Source organism: Poecilia mexicana, unplaced genomic scaffold, assembly GCF_051168715.1.
Source record: "Poecilia mexicana isolate PSO_F unplaced genomic scaffold, ASM5116871v1 scaffold_18, whole genome shotgun sequence".
Lineage (NCBI taxonomy): Eukaryota > Metazoa > Chordata > Actinopteri > Cyprinodontiformes > Poeciliidae > Poecilia > Poecilia mexicana.
In genome coordinates this window covers 4254731-4276840 of record NW_028263387.1, presented here as the reverse complement: position 1 = coordinate 4276840, position 22110 = coordinate 4254731, and the positions used below count along the sequence as shown (strand labels likewise).

Genomic DNA, 22110 nt, shown 5'->3' with positions numbered 1-22110 from the left:
AGAAAACAACATAAGACAAACTTAGCCATACGTAAGACAAGGACCTGACGAAGAACAGACAACAGGTGAGACTAAATACACATGGGGTAATCAAGGGAATGAGACACACCTGGGAGACAATCAACGGGGAGGACAGGACAGAGACTCACATGGAAACAGAATCACACAGAAAAACTCAAAACACACAGAAACACGGAGGATGACATTAATATCATGCTGTTACCACTTTCTTGTATTATTTCCAGTTTCTTCTGGTAATAGTATGAATATATCATAATATTTCAACTTTAATCTAGTAATATGACTATATTCTCAAACAAGTTTATTCATATTATTTCTTGAGTTATTTTGATTTTTTTTCTCATAATGCTGCATCTTTGTTCGACTTCTTCCTAGTAATATTATGACTTCATTCTCATACACGTTTATTCTGGAAATATATTATGTCTTTGTTCTTGTAATTTTTCATTAATTCCCATAATCCTATTGGCCTTTATGTGGCCTCAAACACTCAGTCGGTACATTTTGCCCAAATATTTTCCAGGAGCTTCAACGTGAAGTTGGAACATCGATCGCTGAAGCAAACCCCATTGACTGTGGTGAAAAAGACGTCGATAGTACATCAACATTCAATTATTCCAACATTAAAATTCCACAATTCCTTTATTGCATGCATTACATGCCTCGCAGTGTATTGTGTGTGTGGTGGACAGCCAGCAGCGGCATTATGAAAGCAGCAGCACCACCCACTCTGCAGGAGCGTGTTTTTGTGGTGAATAATGAAAGCACTGGCTGCCACTACAGGGAGAAGCTAACTGTCAAACCTGGCTCAGTGCAGTCTGATTAACTTCAGCTCTGATGCTATCTGACACTAATGGTGCCCACCATGTCTTAACATTTGCAGAAAAAATAATAATAATGAGGGGAGCCGCGCTGCACTAGTCCAACCGCAGCCACCGTCTAACACTGGTCGCCGTAATGCTGCAACAAAAGGCGAAAATTTCACTTGTTTTCTTCTTCGTTTTCGCAGCGCACGCCTGCCACAAGGTTATTTCCATAAACTCTGCCTCGGGCGCCGTGCACCAACCCTTCTGAGAACAGGGGCTGCTGTCACTTCCAAAGCCTGTCAGAAATTGCCACATGCTTAGCAGTTTCTGGAAAAAAACAACAACAAACAACAAACCAACAAAACAGTCGGAGTGGAGAAACAGAAACTAAAATACCGGACTCCCTTCATTCATCAGGGCAAGAAAAAAAAAGATTTCTGCTCCCACACAAAGTTTTTCTGCACTGTGGCAGAGCAGAGCATCTGTCTACTTCAAGTAATATTCTGGACTGAAAGTTATTATCAACTTCAACATCAACTTTTACTTTACAAAGTTGGTGGAAAATACAGAATTTAGTTACTTAGTAATTTTAATGTTTAAAGAGGAAGTTTAATGTGCTTTCTCGGTGCAAAGTGCTTTTTTACAGCACAATATGGTAAATATGTTAACTTCAGTTGTTATAAAAATGCCAACTATATCAAACATGACTGAAGAGAAATTTTACTGCCTGATTTACTCCTTGAAATTGGGCCTCTGTCTCTTTAAGAAGCTCCTGCTCTTTCTGAAACCCCGCCTTCAGGAAGTTGTCACAACATGGCAAAATTCTTTAGCAAAATTTTTACCAGCGTTGCACTGAATAGTATCTCACATATGTCAGAGTCAAGGCCCGCGGGCCACATCCGGCCCGCGAGAAGGTTTTTTACGGCCCCTGGGATGATCTTGATTTATTATTAGAACCGGCCCGCAGACCGCAGCAAGCCGGCACCCCGTCTGAAAAAAAATATCTTCCTTATTTGAACTGTAAGTAGTTCTTTAAATGTTCTGTGAGATGATGTACTTACCCATGTATCCATAACAACCGGAACTTTCAATATCCACCAAGTTATTGCCGAAATATACCGTCTATTAAACGAGTGCCCCCCGGATTAATTACACTCTCTGCAGCTGCAGCTGCGAAGTTACCGTATTAACCCGATACTTGCTGGAAAGTGCAACATCTCCCCTTTCAGAAACCGTTGGAATTTTTCCACTTAGCGCTACGTGTGGCGGAATTACGGTACTGCAAATTTAGATGTGTCGCCGGCGACACATCTAAATGCCTTGACTCTGACATATGTGGATTAATAGATTTTTGCACTTTATTTTATTGTATTTCAATCCAATTATATTTTAAAAATATTTCAGTTGTGTCTGTTGAAAATTAAAGATTACTGACAGAGCCATAAGAAAATATTGCTTTATTTATCTGATCATATTGGAATATATTTGTTAGGTTTTCAGTAGGTTCAATTAGGTTCACTAGACTATATGAGTCATTTAAAAAAATTTCAATGAACATTCGATCAATCCGGCCCTCGGCTTGTAGCTAAATTTTTTATTTGGCCCTCCATCCATTTGACTTTGACACCCCTGCCCTAAAATAAGCTCAGCAGATGTTCCACCAGGTGTTTGCTAATTGCTGCCGGCTAGTCTGAAGGACCTGAGTGAGGAAGTTGTGGGGGAGGGGCTGCTCTGTGAGGCGGAAGATTAGAAACTGCATATTTGAGGAGGGGTTTTGTCCTTAAAGGCGGGGCTAGGGCCACCTTGGCGTTTTGCACAGCAGGATGGTTGCCATAGGAGATTAGAGGATTTCTCAAACATGCATGAAAGAATCAAAGCAACACTCCAGGTATGTTTCAAAGAAAGTTTCCAAAACATGAGTTCAAACTTTTAGTATTGTGACAATCCTAGTCCCTTGTTGAACACTAACCTATCAAAAATCACAATGTCTCAGACTCAAACTACATTTTTTTACTGGTTCCACTAAAGTCTTCCATTAATAAAAATTTGATATTAATAAAGCGGTCATCACCCACACACCCTCTGTGTCTAATTCTTTATGAATTTTCGTAACGTCTGAGCTGTGGAGGGAGCCTGGAACGGTTCACTCCCACGCTGCTGGTGTGTGCAGATCGGCCTCTCACACACATCACAGCCTCTGTCTCGAAAACCTGAGGGCTGACGGTCAGTATGCTAGCTGAGTGTTTCACAACGGATCCGCTTGTATTCATCTGGAGCTTCTTAGCAGCGCAGACTTAAAAACATGTTAAAGGAACGGCAGGGATCAATGAAAATGATCCCTGCATGGCTGCATCCTCGGTCCGGATGAGTCAGCGCTCTGGAGGAGAGGAGACAGGCGGTTCTTAACTCCAAACACCAAAGCCTACCAGATTTTTTTTTTTTTTGGGGGGGGGTGGGAGGGGAGAGGTGAGGGGAGTCTTTTGGAAAAGGTTCATTTAAATGCTTAAATCCAATGTAATTGAAAATATCACATTTACTTATTCCAGATGTTTTGCTACAGCCAGCCGGAGGGCATTCATTCAAAAAACAATGTTAAACTTTAAGTGCAAAAATGTTACACTAGTTAAATTAATATTACGTATTACCTTTAGAGTGTACAGACAGGATAATCTTGAAAGAAAACCTGTTGGAAGTTGAAAAACTTGCGAAAATACAAAGCAGTGTAACTTTTGAGCAGGACAGTAATTTTACCTTCGGATGATTTTTATGATCAAATTCTGCCGTTTGCACATTGAACTGATATTAAATTCACCCGAGGACTGTTATAACTGTTTTCAACTGCGATGTTCAACTTCAACTGGACAGATCAACACTCGTACACGCCCGCTGTATGCAGTAATGATGTTGAGCTGATCCAAGGAAATCTTTAACAAACTGCAGTCGCCTTTGGTTTTTCCCGGCAACACGTCAAACTGTTTTCAATTCCAGTCAGGGTGGCACCGGGGCCAAACAAAATGGAGCGATATTGCTGTCACCGGCTGTCAACCCTTTAATAACTGAGAGCTTCTTTTCTGTTCTCATATGCTGACAGGAATGCAGATATTACCTCTGCTGGTTTTATTGTCCCCTCTGTCTTATATCCTCCTCTTGCCTCTCCCACCCTTAGTGCCACAATCAAATAAGATAGCCCTTCTCCATCCTCAATTTTTTTTATTTTTACCTCTCAGCACTCTTCTTTCCTGTTACTAAGCACTCAGGCTCTGCTGAGGCTCCTCTCTTTCCCCTCCTCCTACCCCCTTCTTCTGATCTGCAAGGCTCCTCGTGTCTCCTAAGTCACTCTAATCTTACAACATCAGCTCTGTAATGCACCTCATTATGAGTGGTGGGCATGGCAATCAGAGTTATAAACCCTCGCTCTCCTCCAAGCCTCATCTCTCTTAAATCCACTTTAATTCGAGCTCCGGAGCGCCGCAAACAGATTCCTGGAGGATGCTAAACTTATTCAAGGCCATGGCTCCAGGATCAGGCAGATTCCCACACACTCCCCACAGCTTCAGCCACACACACACACACGCGCACACGCACACACACACACACACACACACACGCACACACACACACACACACACACACACACACACACAGCACAGGTTCATATGGTGCACGCCAATGCTGATGTTATTTAGTGGATTTCATGAAAATGTCGCTTATGTTTTAGAAGCAGATTTTCTGACTTCATATTGAAAATAGGGTGAGATCCTGCTGTGTAAGGTGTGAAAGTCTGCCCTGGATTCATGGAGATATGAGAATCAGCCACAAGCTACTGCTGCTGCTGTGAGCAGGTTATTTAACCACGGTTTAACTTAAAGGGACAGTATTATGTTAATTTCCAGGCAAATAGTGCCATTTTATAACTAAATCAAGTAACTATGTTAACTTCAGTTATAAAAGTACTGTATATATCAAATATGACTTGAAAGGAATTTGACATCATCATTTAAGGACTTGAAATTGGGCCTCTGTCTGTTTAAATACCTGTTCTTTCTGAAACTCTATCTTCAGAAAGTCATCACAACAGCGCTCCTCTATTCACCCTTTAACAACATTTTTACCAACATTTTTCACCTCCTGTAATGAGCTCAACTGATGTTTCTCGTAGAGTTTGGTAATTGCTGTTGGCTAGTCTGAAGGAACAGAGTGGGGGAGAGGTGCTCCGTTAGGTGAAAACTTGGAAACTGCAGCTCAGAGGCAGAGCTTTGTTGGTAAATGTGGGGCTACGTCCAACCAGACGTTTAGCACAACTGAATGGCTGCAAAGGGAGACTGAAGGATTTCTCAAACATGTATGAAAGAAGCGAGAAAAAAACTCAAAGGATGTTTTTGATGAGGGAATAAGATCATAACATGATGGAAAGCTCAGAAAATGTTATTTTACTTAATGCTTCCCCTTTAATGGTTACGTATACAGCATTTTTTATGCACCAATAAACTTTAAAAACCAAACAAATGATAAAGTAGAACTGCAAGCAGTTAACGGGTTCCAAACCCAAACCACCAAGTCGGCCCTTTGCCCCCCTCCTCCTGCATCTCACTGTTTTGCCTTCGCTTCAATGGAAAGGTCAAAGTTCATCAAAGGGCAACACAGAGACACACATGATAGGCCACCATGCACAAACACTTATACCTGAAGGTAGAAACTAGTTGATGTATATCTTTTTTTCAGACTGTGGGAGGAAGCAGAGAGAACCTCTGCATGAACAAAGAGAACATGGAGATTTCATGCAGAAAGACCTCAAGCCCAGATTCAAACCCACGACCCAATACGTTTCATATTAAAGGAAAAATAGCAGCGCGCAGTATAACAAGACAGGCTTGGTTTTTTTATATGTATATTTTTCAGTGTAAAAAATCCACTCACAATTCCTTTTTAAATATTGCAAGGTATGAAGTTCACCTTGGGTCCTTTTTCTGTTCTCTCCATAAACAGAATCTTGCAGCCATTGGACCTTTTTGCTTTTAAAAGCGTTCACTTAAGGCCTAACAACATACATTCTATTCCTGCCACACGGTGATAGATTAACCTTTACCTCAGGCCCTGGGGCTTTGTCCTATAGCACAGCAAACGCACTATTCTTCTTGGCTTGCAGACTATAGCAGCGCCGATAAAACTCAAGCTCTAGTAGTTCTCATAAATAATGTCCAAGCATAATTTATGATAGGTACACATTAGAGAATTAGTATAAGTAGAATAACTTACCAGCAAGTCTAAATCATTACTAACTAATGAAGAATTTAGTATGTAGTATTTCAGAAAAAACAACATCTTAGAGATCTACATTTATACTACAGTGAATAAAAGTCAAGAACATTGTAAATACAATTTTAATTTTTTTAAAATCACACAATAGTCAATAGTTATTTTTTCTTTCAGTTCTATCATTTAACTTTTATTTACCAGGACAAAAAGCCCATTGAGATTAAAATCATCTTTTTCAAGAGAGTTCTGACCAAGAGGCAGCAACAAATACAGCAAACAAAAAAGAAATTGCTAAGCCATAAAAAAACCACAGGTACATCTTATTGTATCGTCCTTCAAAGTTTTTAGTTTGGATTTAAAAGCACTAAACGAGATGAATTCAGCCAATCTAAGACTTTCTTGTAAGAAGTTCAAAGAAAAGGGAGCAGAGTGAACCACAGCCTTCTTACCCAATTCAGTTTGAGCAAACAGAGTGCAATCACTGAAATTATGATTGAAAAAAATCTCCACAGCTTTGTGATTTAGCTGAATTTCCATCGAGTTGAGCCGTTGCTTGCTATTGCTTGCAAGGCAGCCAATCCAGGATGGTGAGTTATTTTCACTGGCGTCGATTGGTTGTAGCTTCAAGAGCAAAAATCAGAAAGACGGCAAATGTTAGCTTCTGGAGGAGAGCAAAGATGGCTTCCACTGTGTGCATTAAGAGGTTCACACACATTAAGTTATAGTTGGCGCTTTAAAAAGGGGCGGTTCTAAACATTTTTCGATGAGATCTGACCTATTCATTGTGGGTGGATGTGGTAACTCCCACCAATACTGGACAGATCTACTGTACATACATAGTTTTTGTCATTGGGTGAATCTGTTCACATATGTTTTACTAGGTGTGTTCTGTTCTTAGATGGTGTGAATATTGTCTGAACGGATGCTTGGATGTCTCTGCTTGCTGTCTGACGGTGGCATCGCTGTAGGCAGATGTGACTGAATCAAAGAGACCCGACCTTCATACTGAGGTTGTTTATCACTTAACCACAATCCCAACAACGTTTCTACATCAGCAATCAGACAACAACTGCTCAGGTGCAATCAATGAGTTCTTCTGATAGAAGACATGCTTTGACAAACAATGGATTTACCATCTTCTGTGCTGTAAACAAAAAAAAAAGACAATGACTCCTGCAAACACACTCTGCCCTGCTAGAAACTGCTTTCAGCGCGCCGTACTTTAACTGAGCTCCAGATGAATTCTCCCTGCTAAGTGCATAACGCGTACATGTGCTGGTTCATGTCCTGACAGGTTGATTCATGAGCTTAATCCCTCCAATTGGGTTTCCTATCGATCAGTTCGACTGAGGGGCTTTTGCTGACCGTGGCCTGGGAGCCAGAGAGCAGTTATCGCTAAGATATACATACGGCAGCGGAGGAGTATTACAGTCAGGAATTAGTTACAGATTAAGTTTAATGCTCAACATTTCCATATGTTCCGCACATGTTCCATGTCCTATCTATACGTCTAAAGGGAGAAAAACAATCAATTACCCCGACTGATTCTTTTTGCTTAGTTCCAGTGCAACGTTTTGTTTGCCTACATATTTTTTTTTTTACTGCTTCAGTGTATTCCACTTTACTGATAGTTCGTATATACAATATACTAAATAACATCTTTTTCCATGTGATAAATTATTCTGTTTTCACATCTGGTCAGATCAGATATTTACTCGGTCTCATTCAGTTTGATAGAGACCGTCCAGCACTGGTTGTGCAAGATGGAGGATCTGAAATATTGCGTCTGTGAAGCGGCTGATTCTGCTGGAAGCTCAGTGTCTGTCATGATGATGGATGGTCAATCTGTATCGTTTATTTTTCCTTTAAGGTTTACACAGAGGAGAGCACACAAGGCTTCACTATATGGAGGGATGAATCAGAACAAGTACCAGCGGAGAGTTCAGTAACCAACTGTGCTAATGTTGCTTTGATCTGGTTAAAACAATGTCATATTTCACAAATAATAATAATGTAACAAGCTGTAATTTATTTACCTCCATATAATTTAGTGAAGACGTAATTTAACAAGAAGTATTTTACAGTCTGTGTTTTACCTTACCAAGTAAACACAGCTCATTCTGTTGCAACATCTCGGTTTCCGTGATGTGATTTGTTCACAACCCCAAAAATGCCAAATATCATTTTATAATCAAGTGATCTATTGAACATACTATACGAGGAACTGTGGTGGGAACACTTCCACTAATCTGCTAATTCTGAGTTAATTTGTCCCCTAAATGAAGTGTTCTGGATAAATTCTAAAGAACTGATTTATTTGATTTATTTGACTGTTTTGTAAACCTTCAGTTGAATAAAATTAGACATCTGTGTTGAAGTTGTTAAGAGTTCTTCACACAGTTAGACATTTGCATTCATGCTCTAATTTTGAAGTGGATGAAAGACAGAGCAGTTGCTTTTCCTTTCATGTTCTTTTCTCTTTAAAAAAAAAAGAACATGAACATGTTTTATCTTGTTTCTATATCTCGTACAGAAACAAGATAAAACACGGACAGTTGAGAACCAGATATAAACATGAATGCAATATCCAACAGCTTTATGGAACATGTAAATTATAATGTGAAAATTAAATTGGTGCTCAAGTCTTTCAAGGACAGATATAATTAGAATTCAAGCTAGTGCTTTAGCATTAGCTTCCGCAAAACAAGCTAATGCTAAATCCACTAACTACAGCTTTAGCATTATTTAGTGGAACTAATATTTATCATTAATGACAAAGGGTTAGCACAGCTAGCTATTTAGTTAGTGATCCACACCACTGATAAAAAAGCATGTAAACCACTTTTTATGAGAAAATAAGTTACAACTGGATTTGCGTTTGACACCCAAGTTGACACTTAACTGGTCAGTGTTACTAAAGGAAGTCAGCTTCATCACTTTGTGTTGTTCTATCACAAAAAAATCCCACCCAAATAAATTACAGCTTGTGGTTAAGTGACTAAATGGAGGAAAAAGTCAGAGCAGCTCGTATGATATGGCAAGACATTGCGCTAATTAATGTCTGTTGTGTTCTCAGTAAGAATAATGAAAAAAAAAGCATGCTGGGAACTTAGAGAATAAACGCAGGCAAGTCACATTAGAGTAAAAAATTGAACGCTGTATGGAATTGTGATGACTTGCTGTAATTATCCGGCAGCAGCTGCTGGTAATAAGCTGAGGGTATTAGCAAAGGCTCCTTCTAAAACCATGGAGCTACAAGACACCAAGATCACTTCCACAGCCAGAACCAAGATTCCTGATCACATACTTCACCACACTTGGTGTTCCAGTGAAGTGTCAGCATCACATTGACCTTTTCTCAGCTCCATTCATGAAGGTAGAGTAACTTTGAGACGGCCATTTTGGACGAAACATCACCTCCAAAGGACAAAATGTTGATTAACGACAGAATGAAACGACAAAGGGCATCAACTATAAACTACTAAAATTTCATGCACCAGTCATCCCTGTTTCTCAAAGCTGCTCTCCATCTTGTTCTGGATTCATGCACTCACACTGTGTGTTTTATCAAAAAGGGCTCCACACTGGAGCAAATGTGAATTAATGAATGAAGACACCGTCTTTAAAAACACTCATCTCCATTTTTTTAAAGCTGGCCCCGAGTTCCTCTTTGAAGAACTCCGATCAAATTACAGCTAATCAGTAAATAGAGGAAGTAAATCATCTCTGTGATATAATCTCAAAGCAAGATAGAAAGATTAAGTTACAATTTTTTTTTTTTTTAGGCAAGGGAAATCAAATCTGAATGCTGGAGGTCTGCGCTACTTGTGTGTGATTTGAAGATAAGAGTTACAGACTGCTCATCGCTGTCTTTACAATTACTTTGAGACTAATGGAAGCGGAGCCGGTTAATCTTCGCATGCTGGCCCCAATGTACATCTAGCAGCGCGTCGCATCTCTTATTCCTAGCATGCAGCCTCCGACGCTGCTCTGCTGAATACACTCGCCCCGGCCATCACACATTATCAGCTCGGCATCGTTTATAACAATCCAATGTAATTTCCAAGCAGTCAAGGTATTACGGTTTAATTTATTTGTTGGAGACGGGACCGGCATGAAATACAGAGGCAGTGAGAGTGAGTGATTGCCAAGACAGGAATTTCTCTAGACTCAAAATAAAAAAAAAAAAAGAAGGCTACAGGGTTGGTCCAGACACAATCAGTGTTTAATATAGCTGCAAACAATCTACTTATAATTTTGCATAAAAAAAACCCCCAGCATAATACAATTTATAAACAAAGCCACAGACAAACACTGGAAGATACATTCCTGCGTTGTAAAATGCAAGCTGTTTCAATTCTAGAGCTTCTAGTTCTATGCTAGTTTGTATTTTAAACATGTCATTTTATGGCATAAAATGTCAACCTATCTCTCTGCCGATAGGATTGTAGTGTCTATTTTTTTTGTTTACAATATATGTAACATCAGGAATTAAGTGTATCATGTTATATCAAATATGAGCCATTATTATTAAAAATAGATGCTTTCCTGTCCTGTTTGGTCAGGAATATGGGCACAATATCAATTTCCTTCTCCTTCGTTGCTTATCCCATTCCTCATTGGCTTCTTAATTTGCACCTAAAGAGCAGAACAGCAAGCCGCTAGCGGACGGTCAGTTAATTAAGTGGCTTTTATTAACACCACCTGGCTGCTGCTGACCCCGTTAACATCTATAGAAGCCATAAGGGTATAATTAGTCCCCCCCAACTCCTCCTCCAGCATTTTTTTTTTTAAAGTTTATTTTAAATAACTGCTAAAATGTTACTGATTTGAGTTGTATTTAATTCACTTTGGACCAATTTAATATCAGGTGGTTTTAATTAAAACCAAACCATTTTGCAAAATAAATAAAAAGAAAAAAACAGTCAATTCAACCCAATCATAAATATTGGTTCATATCTATCAACCAATTTGATTCGATTTGTAATACAACTAAAATATATCATGCTAATGCTCACAGATTTGAGCTCTAGAATTGGCAGTGATCCTTTCTCCTGAGAAAGCATGTGGTGACAGTGGACAGTTCATCAGATTTAGCTCTTGACTCATAATGAGCATGAATATGGTGATAGAAGAACTTTACAGAAAGATTGTGTCCTTATTTTTCCCCAGTGACTATACCGCACCCACAGGACTCTGCAATCCTAGTAGAGATGTAAGAAAGCTTTTGAATAAATTCAGGTTTTCACATTTTACTTGCAGCAGCATAATCTCACACTGCTTTTCCTCTTGACAAATCCAACCAAATTGTGAAAAGAATACCTTGGTTTCAAAACATAGCTGCAAAAAAGTAAAGTGAGAGTAAAAACCCTCCTGCTGCACTGCATCCAAAACAAGTGGAACTGTCAGAAAAATCTGATTAAAATGATTCAAACAACAACAAAACTGCTTCCAAGATGGATAAAATGAAGTAAGACGATGAGATCAAGCGCTCTCTTTGCTCTTCCAGGTAGTCGAGCAAAGGTAATTAATAAATTACTTTTTTTTTTTTCCCCTGGCTGCATTGCTTCATTAGATCAAATCTAGCGTGTTCAATTCTTCACATCGATGAGATTTCAGACTGCAAAAGCTGCATCCCCCGCCCCCCCACGCGTCCCTCCATGTTTGCAGACTCATTTAATGCTCTCTTAACCAACGCATTTTTAAGACACAACGAAGCATAAAACGACATTAATTGTGACTCAAATGGAGGCAATTGAGTGTCCATTAAACAGCAGCGAGCTAAACTGGTGCCCTGTGGTACGGAATGAGAGCCAGACATCGTGAGCAGTAATTATCTCAGGTAGCTATCTCATTACTGTCCTGCTCCTGGTACGTAGCTGTGGCCGCAGGCTCAGAGTTTTACCGTTAGCTTCTCGTTTTGTTGTTCTCCTCTGAAGCTGAGCCGTTTACCGCCGGCGAGACGCCTTAAGTCAAGGCTGCACTCCACAACGCTCCCACTGTCTTAAGTTAATCCCCGTCACTAGAATTGAACTTCTTGAGCTGCCAGGTGACTGCAAACCTTTCGAAGCGTGGTGTTTTATCGACGTAAAAGTTTTTATTATGAATTTAGGGGCAATTTTCCAAACAAAAACATCAATGAAACCCCCCCTTCTGATCGCAGACAATTACGTACCATCTGATGCTTTGTTTTGAATCTGAAGTAGTTGTTACTGACAGCGAACTAAAGGCTTAGACTGTCTTAAAACTTCAATGCTTACATTTGTTGCACAGCAGGGTGCAGTGTCTGAAAACATTGGATTGCATTTCGATGCTGAAGTCTTTGTTAGTTCCACAATGAAACGGCTTAATGGGAAGGCGACAAAAGACTTAGAAAAGCCATTGTTTTCTTTAAGAGCTTGTAAAAGGGAACAAATGCCTTACTTAGTGTCACCCTCCGCCTATAACTTGTGCCACTCATCTCTCCTTTTATTCATTCAGAGTATAGTGGTGTGGCTCACTGAACAGCCTTCAGCTGTTTCACCAAAGGTCAATCACATCATAGCATCACCATAGGAAGACCTCCATCGGTTTCCAGAACACTCAAAGATTCAGTATTCAGTTTTTAGCTCCTCTAATCTGGAACAAACTTCCAGAAAACTGAAAAACAGCTCAAACACCGAGTTCCTATAAATCAAGGTTAGAAACTCACCTGTTTGGAGTTGATTTTGATTCAGAATACGCGGAAAACTGATCAGTATATCTCATGTGTGTTTGCTTGATGCTTTAACTGCTGTTTTATAATTGGTCACTGTATGAAAGGGTTGGGTTAGGGTTTGAACTGTCTTGTTGCTGAAATGCGAGATACAAATAAACATGATTTCAAGAAACAAAAAAAGTGAGGGATCGCCACTGGACAAGGCTCGAGACATGAGCAAGATCTGTGTGTGCACTGAGCGCCACCTCGACAGCGGTCGTCACATCAAAAAAGTTTGAATCTCTGTATGTGACGGAATTTAGTTTGTGACACAACAATGGGCAACATGGAGCTACTGCATCCGCTCATCGTTACATCGTTACGGGACCAGACAGCCGGAGCAGATTCAGTGGAATCCACTGAAGAATTAGACAGAAAATACAATAAAAACATGACTCTCTTAGTAAAAACCAGCAACAGACTGTGAATTAGCAGTCACTGTGGCGACAATGAGCCAATTAATGGCTGACTTCACATATGGAACTGGGTCACAAAGGGTAATGCAAAGACGCAGAAAGGTCCAAATATCTCCAGCCTAAAATTTAGCAAAGGAGTTTTTTTTTTCTTCTTTGCAGACAGTTAGTGTCTAACATAAATGGATATGAAAAGAAAATCTTGACTGGGAATTCTTGGACTAATTATACTTGTGTGAGACACGGTGAAATTTATAAAGGTTTTCGCAGTTCAAAGTCTCGTCTGCATCTCGCAAAAATATTCATAGTCCTTGAACCGTTTCACACTCTGTCGTGTTTGAACAACAGTCCTCGGTATTTATTCAGCGTTTCATTGAGCTTGAACAGAAAGTAGTTTATACCTGTGAAGTGGATTGATAATGCATCTCATGATAGTTTCTCCTTGACACAATCTTTGCTAAAACAGCTAAATGAAAACACCCAGATTTCTTTCCACTACATTTCGACAAATAACAGCCTAACAATTAAAAAATGCCTCATTTGAAAAGCATTGTTTTAGGGTTTTGCTGTTTATCCAAATGCAATACATTAAATATAAAGATTTAACAATGTCATTATAAGCTAAATGGTCTTTTCAGTCAAATAAATGAGAACGTAGTGGACATAATTAATAAAAAAATAATAATATTTTACCTTTACAAACAAACTGTTTGTGCATGAAAAAATCTTCTGTGTCTATATTTTTTAAATCCCTTTTATGTTGCTTTTGCAGTCATAGCAAACAAATCGTCTTTTTAACTCCTGGATAAACAGCAAAATCGTAAAAGTACAATCTGACTAAAAACTATGAAACATAAAATAGGTAAGTGCATAAACATTCAGCCCCTTCAAAGTGACTGACCTAATTCAATAGAGGTCCAGCCAGTTGGTGCTAGTAGTCCAACAGTAAGTGCAATGTAACTGCAAGGAGGTGATTATTTTTATGGAGACTGTACATTTACCTCATCTCACGTATAATTGTATCTTTTAAATAGTTGTGTAACCTATATTATATATATTTTTTAAAAACGTGAATAAGTCAAAGGAGTAAAAAGCAGAATGAAGATGAGGCTCATGTCCCACTAACAGTTTACAGAGACTTTCCAAACAGAGTTAATAATGTTCACCATTGTTGCTACAAGTAACTCAGATCCCGCGCTACACAAAGTAAATAGTTGAAGCTTTCTAAGGGAAGGCTAATTTTGGTATAAAAAAAATGTAGAAAGAAGGAAAAATGTTTGGGTTGCAAATCCAAGGCAGGAAAAAGGAAGTCTCTACCTAATGTGAAATATTCCCTCTGATAAAGATCAGAACAACACAAACTTTAGATTAGCTTTATGATTTATCTTGTTATAGTTCACAGCAAAAGACAGAAACTCTAACATACACTCTTTGTTGGTCGTCTCCTTTGAAACAAAGAACATGATTCAACTCTTGCATTTAAACTGTGTGATCATAAGGCTGCTAAATAATTACTAAGTACTGATGTACGGAGAACAAACGGGACAAAAAACAAGTTTTAAAAAAAAAAGCACGACTGGTTTATGACTTTGAACCTAAAAGGGACGGCAGATTAAAACAACTTTTATCTGAAAAACTACACCACGTTCTCTTTATTGAACATCCTGCCTGACCAAATTTTAAATTGTCTTTATTCCTTCTCCCATCAGTGTCCCGTAGGTAGGAAGAAACCATTGCGGTATTTAAGCATTTCTGCCCGGACTCCCTTCAAAACCACTGGGATGAAAACGTTCCAGACCCAATCTGTACTCGGCCGCCCGCAGACACACAGCACGGCGCATTAGTATTCAGACAACGTCAGATCTCTGGGCCAAAACACTCAGTGGACAAACCCTGACAAGCAGACACACATTAATAGCTATTCATGAGTGAGAATCGGGAGACATGCTCGAATTGCCACAGCGCAGGGACTCTCGGGGAGAAAATATTCATCACACAATTGGTTAAAAAACATTTTTTTATCATCGGAAAATAACTCAGTGTTTTTCTCATTACAGGCAACACATTCTGCTCAGCAGTAGATTACTGGAGCAAGTATATAATGCACTGTGGGTACTGGAGCAAGACAAAGCTAATTATTAAGAGGCAAGCAATAACACTGACACATCACTAAAGCAATAGTTACAAAGTGCTATCAGCCAGACTTTTAAACTCTTTCCATCTTGTGTGTTTACTGTTTGAGAGAGGTGTTGATACATCCCATTAGTCTGTCCAGTGTTGCGCTTCCCTCGCCCATCGCCTCGGCTAGCACATTGTGACATGTCAGCATGTTGCAGATGAAGCTTCTGTGGCTTTTAGTAATTTCTTATCAGCTGTCTTAAGTCAAGCAACGCAACAAATACAACTTAAGAGCGGGTTGAAATTTCTGCTTTAATTTGAAGGTCCTTTTAGAGAAGCGGAGCGACGACAGCATGTTGCCCAGAGAGACTGAGCCATTAACCGGTGGGAAGATTAGGCTCTGTGCCTTCCTGCTACAAAAGGGAAAGCACTCAGATACTCAAGCCAACTGAAAATAAATACATAAATCAATAAAAATAAATCAATTTAACCCTGAAATTAGCATGAAGGAAGCTCAGAAGGTTTTGAATTTGGATATTAGCCCACAGAGGAAACTTTGCGACAGCCTCCTGAATATGAAGACAAAAGAAGAACAAACAACTTTATTAAGAGCAACGGCAAAGAAATCAGTACAACTTCAGAGGTACATAGGGAGCTACTGGTAGTTTGTCGGCTTTTGTTTAAAATTAGATGATTTAAATCAGTCGCGCTAACTCTAAATCATTAATTGTAAACATTAGTTCCACTAGCGCTAAAGCGATACACCCACAGGGTATTTAGTGGAAGCTAACATGCTATCTTCAATTCAAATTACATCTGCTCTTGAAAGACTTCAAACCTCAAGCACTTATTTCATTTTGACATTCTAATTTTGTATTTTCTATAATTCCTTTACCCGTTGTATTTATGTTTACATCTTAACTGTTTGTTCCTGTATGTTTCTTCTTTGAAATATAGTTAAGGAAAAAAATGTGAGAATGTCAAGAGAGGAACTGCAGTAAAAAAGTCTTCACCCACCTGTAACCAGGATAATTTTTCTATATTAGATGTAGTTTAGTTATTTTTTTTTTCTATTTTGTTAAATCTAATTTTATTTTGTTTTATTAAAAGATCTAATTTAAAAATCCTCCTTTGTTTTACTTTTACTCCCAGCCTGTGATTACACACCTACATAAAAACACATTTGGATTGAAATTGCATGTAATTATGTAGGCTCAGATTCGATTATTAAGAAATGCATGTACATGTACATTGATTGTCGGGCCTGTTTGCGCAGGCCAGGTGTGTTCCAGATCCCACCCCCGCTCGGAGTAACTGAAGGATCTGGGACACATTAAGAGTTGTCTGGTTTTTGTACACTGACCGGACTGGCGAGCTAACCATAGCGGATTCAGAAAGTCACCCATAATCTGAGGAAACATCTCCAAACCGGAAGGGAAATTCAACCAACCACTTCACAGCTGGAACTAAATGACTATTTTTGTTTTTTCCCTTTCGTCACCGACAGAGACTTCCTTGGTTTAAGGAACTGGACTTTAAAGCTGTGAAACAATTTGTATATATTGTAAATATAAATACACCTCATTGATTTTGCACTCTCCAGTTGTTTGTGTCTTGCAATTTGCCACTACCTCCAGTAGACGAACCTGGAACCTAGTTTTTCACTTAGAGTGACGTTGATTTGGGTTTTTTAATAATCTTAAAGTGTAACTCGGGTTACACACCTTAAAATAACAAATGTAAACATCCAAGTACTTGAAGAATTCAACACAGACGACAACAGAACGTTTACATCACAGCCAAGTACAATTAGCGCTTTAGAATTTAACCCGGAAAAATAATTCAGGGGAAGCTAAGTGCGCTAAACGTTTTCAAAGTTAGCAAAGGTGCTACACAAAAGAAATTAGCTAATCTGTTAGAACTTTGATGGATTAGCTGAAGTGTGCCCACCTTTCCCTTCAATACTCTCCCGTCTTTTAAGATTCGGTTCTCAATAAAGACAGCCAAGGTGCCAGCAGTGATAATTATACCTCTGTTTCAGAACCTCGTGTGAAAAACATGTTCAGGCTAGTAAAACAGGCTACATCAAAGAGCGGCGGTACACACAGACCGATGCTGAAACTGAGAAGAGAGGAAAAGGCAGACGTAGAACAAAAAAAATCTCTCCAACTCTTCATGACATACACTGAATTCCGTAGGTGGAAATCAAACATAAGCTTTCTTTGTGTGCATGAAATAGTTCATCCGAGCCTACCTTTAATATCCAATAAAGACGAGCTGTAACTACTCAGATAGTGTGGCAAGGAGCAGGGAAAGAAAAAGCAGAAGAGAGGCACAGCATAAAGAAGGACTTACCAACTAGAGATGAGTCACCTGCAATGAAAGAAAAACAGAAAAAAAAACAGTGGATTAGTCTAAAGGGTATAGCAAAAATATTGTTCACACCTGCTCATCAAAGGGAAAGTCACAACTAAATGAGATATAATAGCAGAGTGAGAAAAAGGAAAGTCAGAATGCAATTAACATTTCATGTCTAGGAGAGCGCCGTTTCACACATAAGCTGCAACACAAAGCTGCTAATTGAGACGGTGGAGGGAAAACAACCGCTCATCATGTCCTGACGGCAGCGTTCATATTTTCCTTGTGAGATAAGACTTAAAGGTCAGAGGAAAACCTTTCAGGCAGCGGCTCTCCTCTCTTTACATTTGACATTCATCCACATAAGAAACTCATTATGAAAGTCATTTTGTTAAAAGAAGTGTCACGGTAAATGGGAGACTCCCATACATGTTGGTTTAGTCGAAACAAAAACATTGAAGCATGGTACACAGCCACAAGATTAAACAAAATCTCACAAAGGGAAGAAAAAGTTGATAATGAATAATATTAATAATACATCATTTGTTAATAAAAACAGTGTGCAAAAATAAATCACTCTACACAGAAAGACATATGTGGTAAATAATTCATCAGCTTGTACCCAGTGACTTCAATTAAGTTAAAAAACAAACACAAAGAAATAAACTTTCATGGAAAAAGAAAATTAAAGGTCATAGCTCATCATCCAAGTGTCTTCAAAGAGTCATTGTAGACGGTGATGCTGTGAGCAGAGTGGATCTCCAGTAGCAGTCAGTCTTTCCTCAAGTCTGAAGAGACCTCTGACTGAAGAATGTAGTTACACAACAGTCTTGTCACGAAATGTTATCGGCTCAGTTTTTGAACAGCAGAGATGATGTTCCACAGTTACATGCCTTAGATGAAAATCAGTTGTTGGAAAGCACAGCTAATCCATCTCATTTGCTTTTGCTGCACCTCTTTTTATGGTGCATTCACACTAGCCCTGTTTGGGTCACTTAGGTCAAACTCTGATTAATTGACCTAGAAAGTCCGGTTGGTTTGGGGAAGTATGAATGCAAACTCTGGTCTGCCTAAAAATGCACATCGGAACGCCAAATGGATGTTCAAAAGCAGGAAGTGGTCTAAAGCACACAGCATTCTGGGTAAATGCAACCAATCTCAGTCTAGCACCAGCTTAAGAAATGGCTTGTGGACTTTTTTTTACGATTATTATTATTATTATTATTATTATTTACAAAGATTTTACCGGTAAAATCTGATGCCACTTCATTTTGGTTTGCATCTTGTAGAGAAGGAAGTTGCATTTAGTGTCTTGTTTGGAGGATTTGGTGTCATTTTTTTCAGTGGTTCTTGATGCAGCACCCCCACAGGCGAGGAGGGGAACAGGATTATCAAATAGTTTAGATCCTTTGATAAACAGCGTAGTGTGAAAGTGAACCACACCAGCTGAAAATGTAACATATGTTGCAGTTTTGGTCTCCAATGGAACCGAGTCTACCAGACTATCAGGTGTGAAAAGAAATTGAATCCTGGCAGAGAGATATTGGAGTCACAGATATGAGCTTTCCCCTTCACGGTTGATGAAAGAGATGAACTGAACTTCTTTCTTCTCTCTTTGCCTTTTGGTCCCACTCTGCATCCATAAAACCTCCTTTTCAACTCCCCAGTGATTGAAGGTCGTAGTTCATGTATTATTTTAGAATCAGCTGCTCCTAATATTAAAAACAATACCAGCTTTTAAAAAAGTAACAATTTTCTTGTATTCTTATGTTTGTTTTGGATTTCTTTTTGTTTTTTAAATTCCTCCATGGCTCCAAATGTCTCGAATGTTACCGCATTGGAAGAAAATCCCAACCCTTTAAACTACAGACTCAGAGTTCCTTTATTTATTATTTAGTGACAACATTAGACCCAGCGGACCCCAGTAGGCTGCCATGCATATTGGCACGATTGATGCCATTCAAAGCCCCTTGGCGAAAAGAAGCTGTTGGGGTCCCAATGCATGAAACAGAGGAGCCGAGCAGGGATCCCAGCCAGAGTAGAAGCACCAAGGGTTCGTCTTTATGTTGCAGTGCCAACCGTATTCTTGATCTAAGGTCCAGACTGAGGAGCAGAGACAGAGCTTAAATGTCTGAAAGAGTAGAAAAAGGCCACTGCAGAAATAGTAGAGGACACCTGAAGTCTCCCAGGCCTAGTTTGTTAATATCCTGGACTGTGACAGGGGTATCTCCACATCCCGCATGATATCCGGGTACGCTGCTCCTTTTGACACAGAAAAACATTCCCCAACACACGGCGTACTGCCAATGTCAGGAGAAGGCAGGGGGAAGCAAGTCCGCACGCATGAGACGAGGAGGCAGAGAAACTGGAACGGACACGAAGAAGAGATAGCTGCTCAAATATATCTCATCCATCATGTCTCCTCAACTCTCCCAGGCCACCGTCAGCCACCGTGGGAGAAATAAAGTTGTTGCAAGGCAAGATACCAGTCTCTAAGTAATATAATGTCATGGCAGCCGTACAGACACAAGGCTGTGGCAGCCGCCGTCACGGCGCAGGTCACAGAGCTGGGGTAATCATGTTTTACTGAGGACGTATTCTAGAGAGCTGACAGGACCCCGAGGAAAACCTATAAAATCTCTAGTGGGCCCTTCAGGATAGTAAATAACGGCAGCTGGATCCCAGAAGAACCGTAATACTCACGAAGACGTTCCTTGAAGGAAATATACCTGAGCTGAGGCCGGTGAGCTCCGGGGACGTTGAGGACTTTAGTGTGCCGAGCCAGAACCTCCTTGTAGAGCGTGGAATCCATCATTAGATCAAACAATGCAGCATACTGTCTCTCTTTTGTCTACAGCAGGCAGTGATCCCCGTCTGCCACTTTGCGTTCCTCCTCCTACTAAACTCAGCAGACATTTCCCTTTTCCTATGCTCTTATCTGGAGGTATTTGAAAAAGAACATATGGAAAAAGCTTGACTCACAAGCCTAAAAACATTTTTTCTGAGTTTCCATCTTTTCAGACACGTAACCAGGTGCCAAACACAGACAACAGTCTGCAAAAGAAAAAAAAAACTGTAACCTCTCCATCTAAAGTGCCGTCATTTAGAAGATTTTGTAAATTCTCTTTATTGCTTTTGATAATGTAATAAAAAATGGAAGCTGTGCTGACACCATTTGATCTCAGCTTTTGTCTCTGTCATTTCTAAGTAATTTGACATAATTGAACCAGTTGGTCTTGTGACGTACACTTCCTTTAGTGCAAAAAGAATTGAGGTGAATCAGGTGGTTATTCAACTCAACTGCTATTAAACACATTGTAAAGCGCACTACTGAGTTTTTTTTTTTAATTCATGTATAACCTGTGTGTGTACGGGTCTTTAAGTGTGTGAGAAAGAAAGCATCAAAAGAATAAAAACTGACTAAAGAATTTGAAAATATTATTGAAATTCCCAACGCTAGTAGGCGAGGGAATATATGTACAACATACATTCATTAATGAGAACAGATTTAGTTCTATATGTATTAAAAAAACGATAGCAGCTGACATCATTTTTTGGGATTATTTTGTTTTACTATATAATTTCTTTAGAGTTGCGCTGGCAAAGGATTTCTGCTTCTTTTTTATGGAAAGTAAAGGCGAGGAAACAAACAACGCATCTGAATTCAGTGAAAAACCTCAGAATGAATCACACTCAAACCGTTTCACAGGAAATATTCCATATTCCCAACAAACCTGTCAGTTAACATGAAACGGCAGAAGAAAAAAAAATAATGAGGTGGCATGTGTGTGAAAAATAAAATTCCTTCAGGGATCAGAAAAGTTTTAACAGAACTGTATGAAGTCTAAAATAACACATTTTTTAAAAAAAATATTTATTTTCAAAAGAAATCAGAAAATAAATAGCTTTAAAATAGCTGCTTTGCTGTATTAATAGTAATATTTAATATTTTGATCAATACATAAATAAATATCTAAAATAATTACACATTGACAGGGGCAAAAATCCACTAAATATTTCCTTTTCACCTCTTTTTGATACATTACTGAAAATAATCAAAGATTCATTTAATAGTAAAACAATGTGTAAAACACATTCATCCTAATAGTAGCTGGTTGTACAGATTTGCTGGGTTGCTCTGGATCCCTCTGGAATAGCTTTTAGCTCTTTCTTTTGGACTGCTGTTATGATGCATAACCATAGCAACAAGGTACTATTTTTACAACTCGAAGCAGCTGATTAGCAGCTCAAATAAAACCTGAACTGCAACCTGATGGATGCAGAGCAGGACCAAAGAGCAGAGAGAGAAGGAAGTTAAAATCATCAAAGATCATATAGTCGACTCCAGTCTGTGACTTTGTAACTCTATGACCTAAAAGAGATATAAATTAGAGCGGCAAAG

The 22110-nt window shown here is 39.1% G+C and overlaps 1 long non-coding RNA gene across 1 annotated transcript in view; it reads right to left on the bottom strand.

Moving 5' to 3' along the window:
- Window positions 1-22110, bottom strand: part of LOC148153875 (uncharacterized) — a 137534-nt gene that overhangs the window by 75016 nt on the left and 40408 nt on the right. The window contains exon 2 of the long non-coding RNA XR_015766045.1: window positions 17706-17723. This is a non-coding gene — a long non-coding RNA (uncharacterized LOC148153875). The remainder of the gene's footprint in view (window positions 1-17705; window positions 17724-22110) is intronic.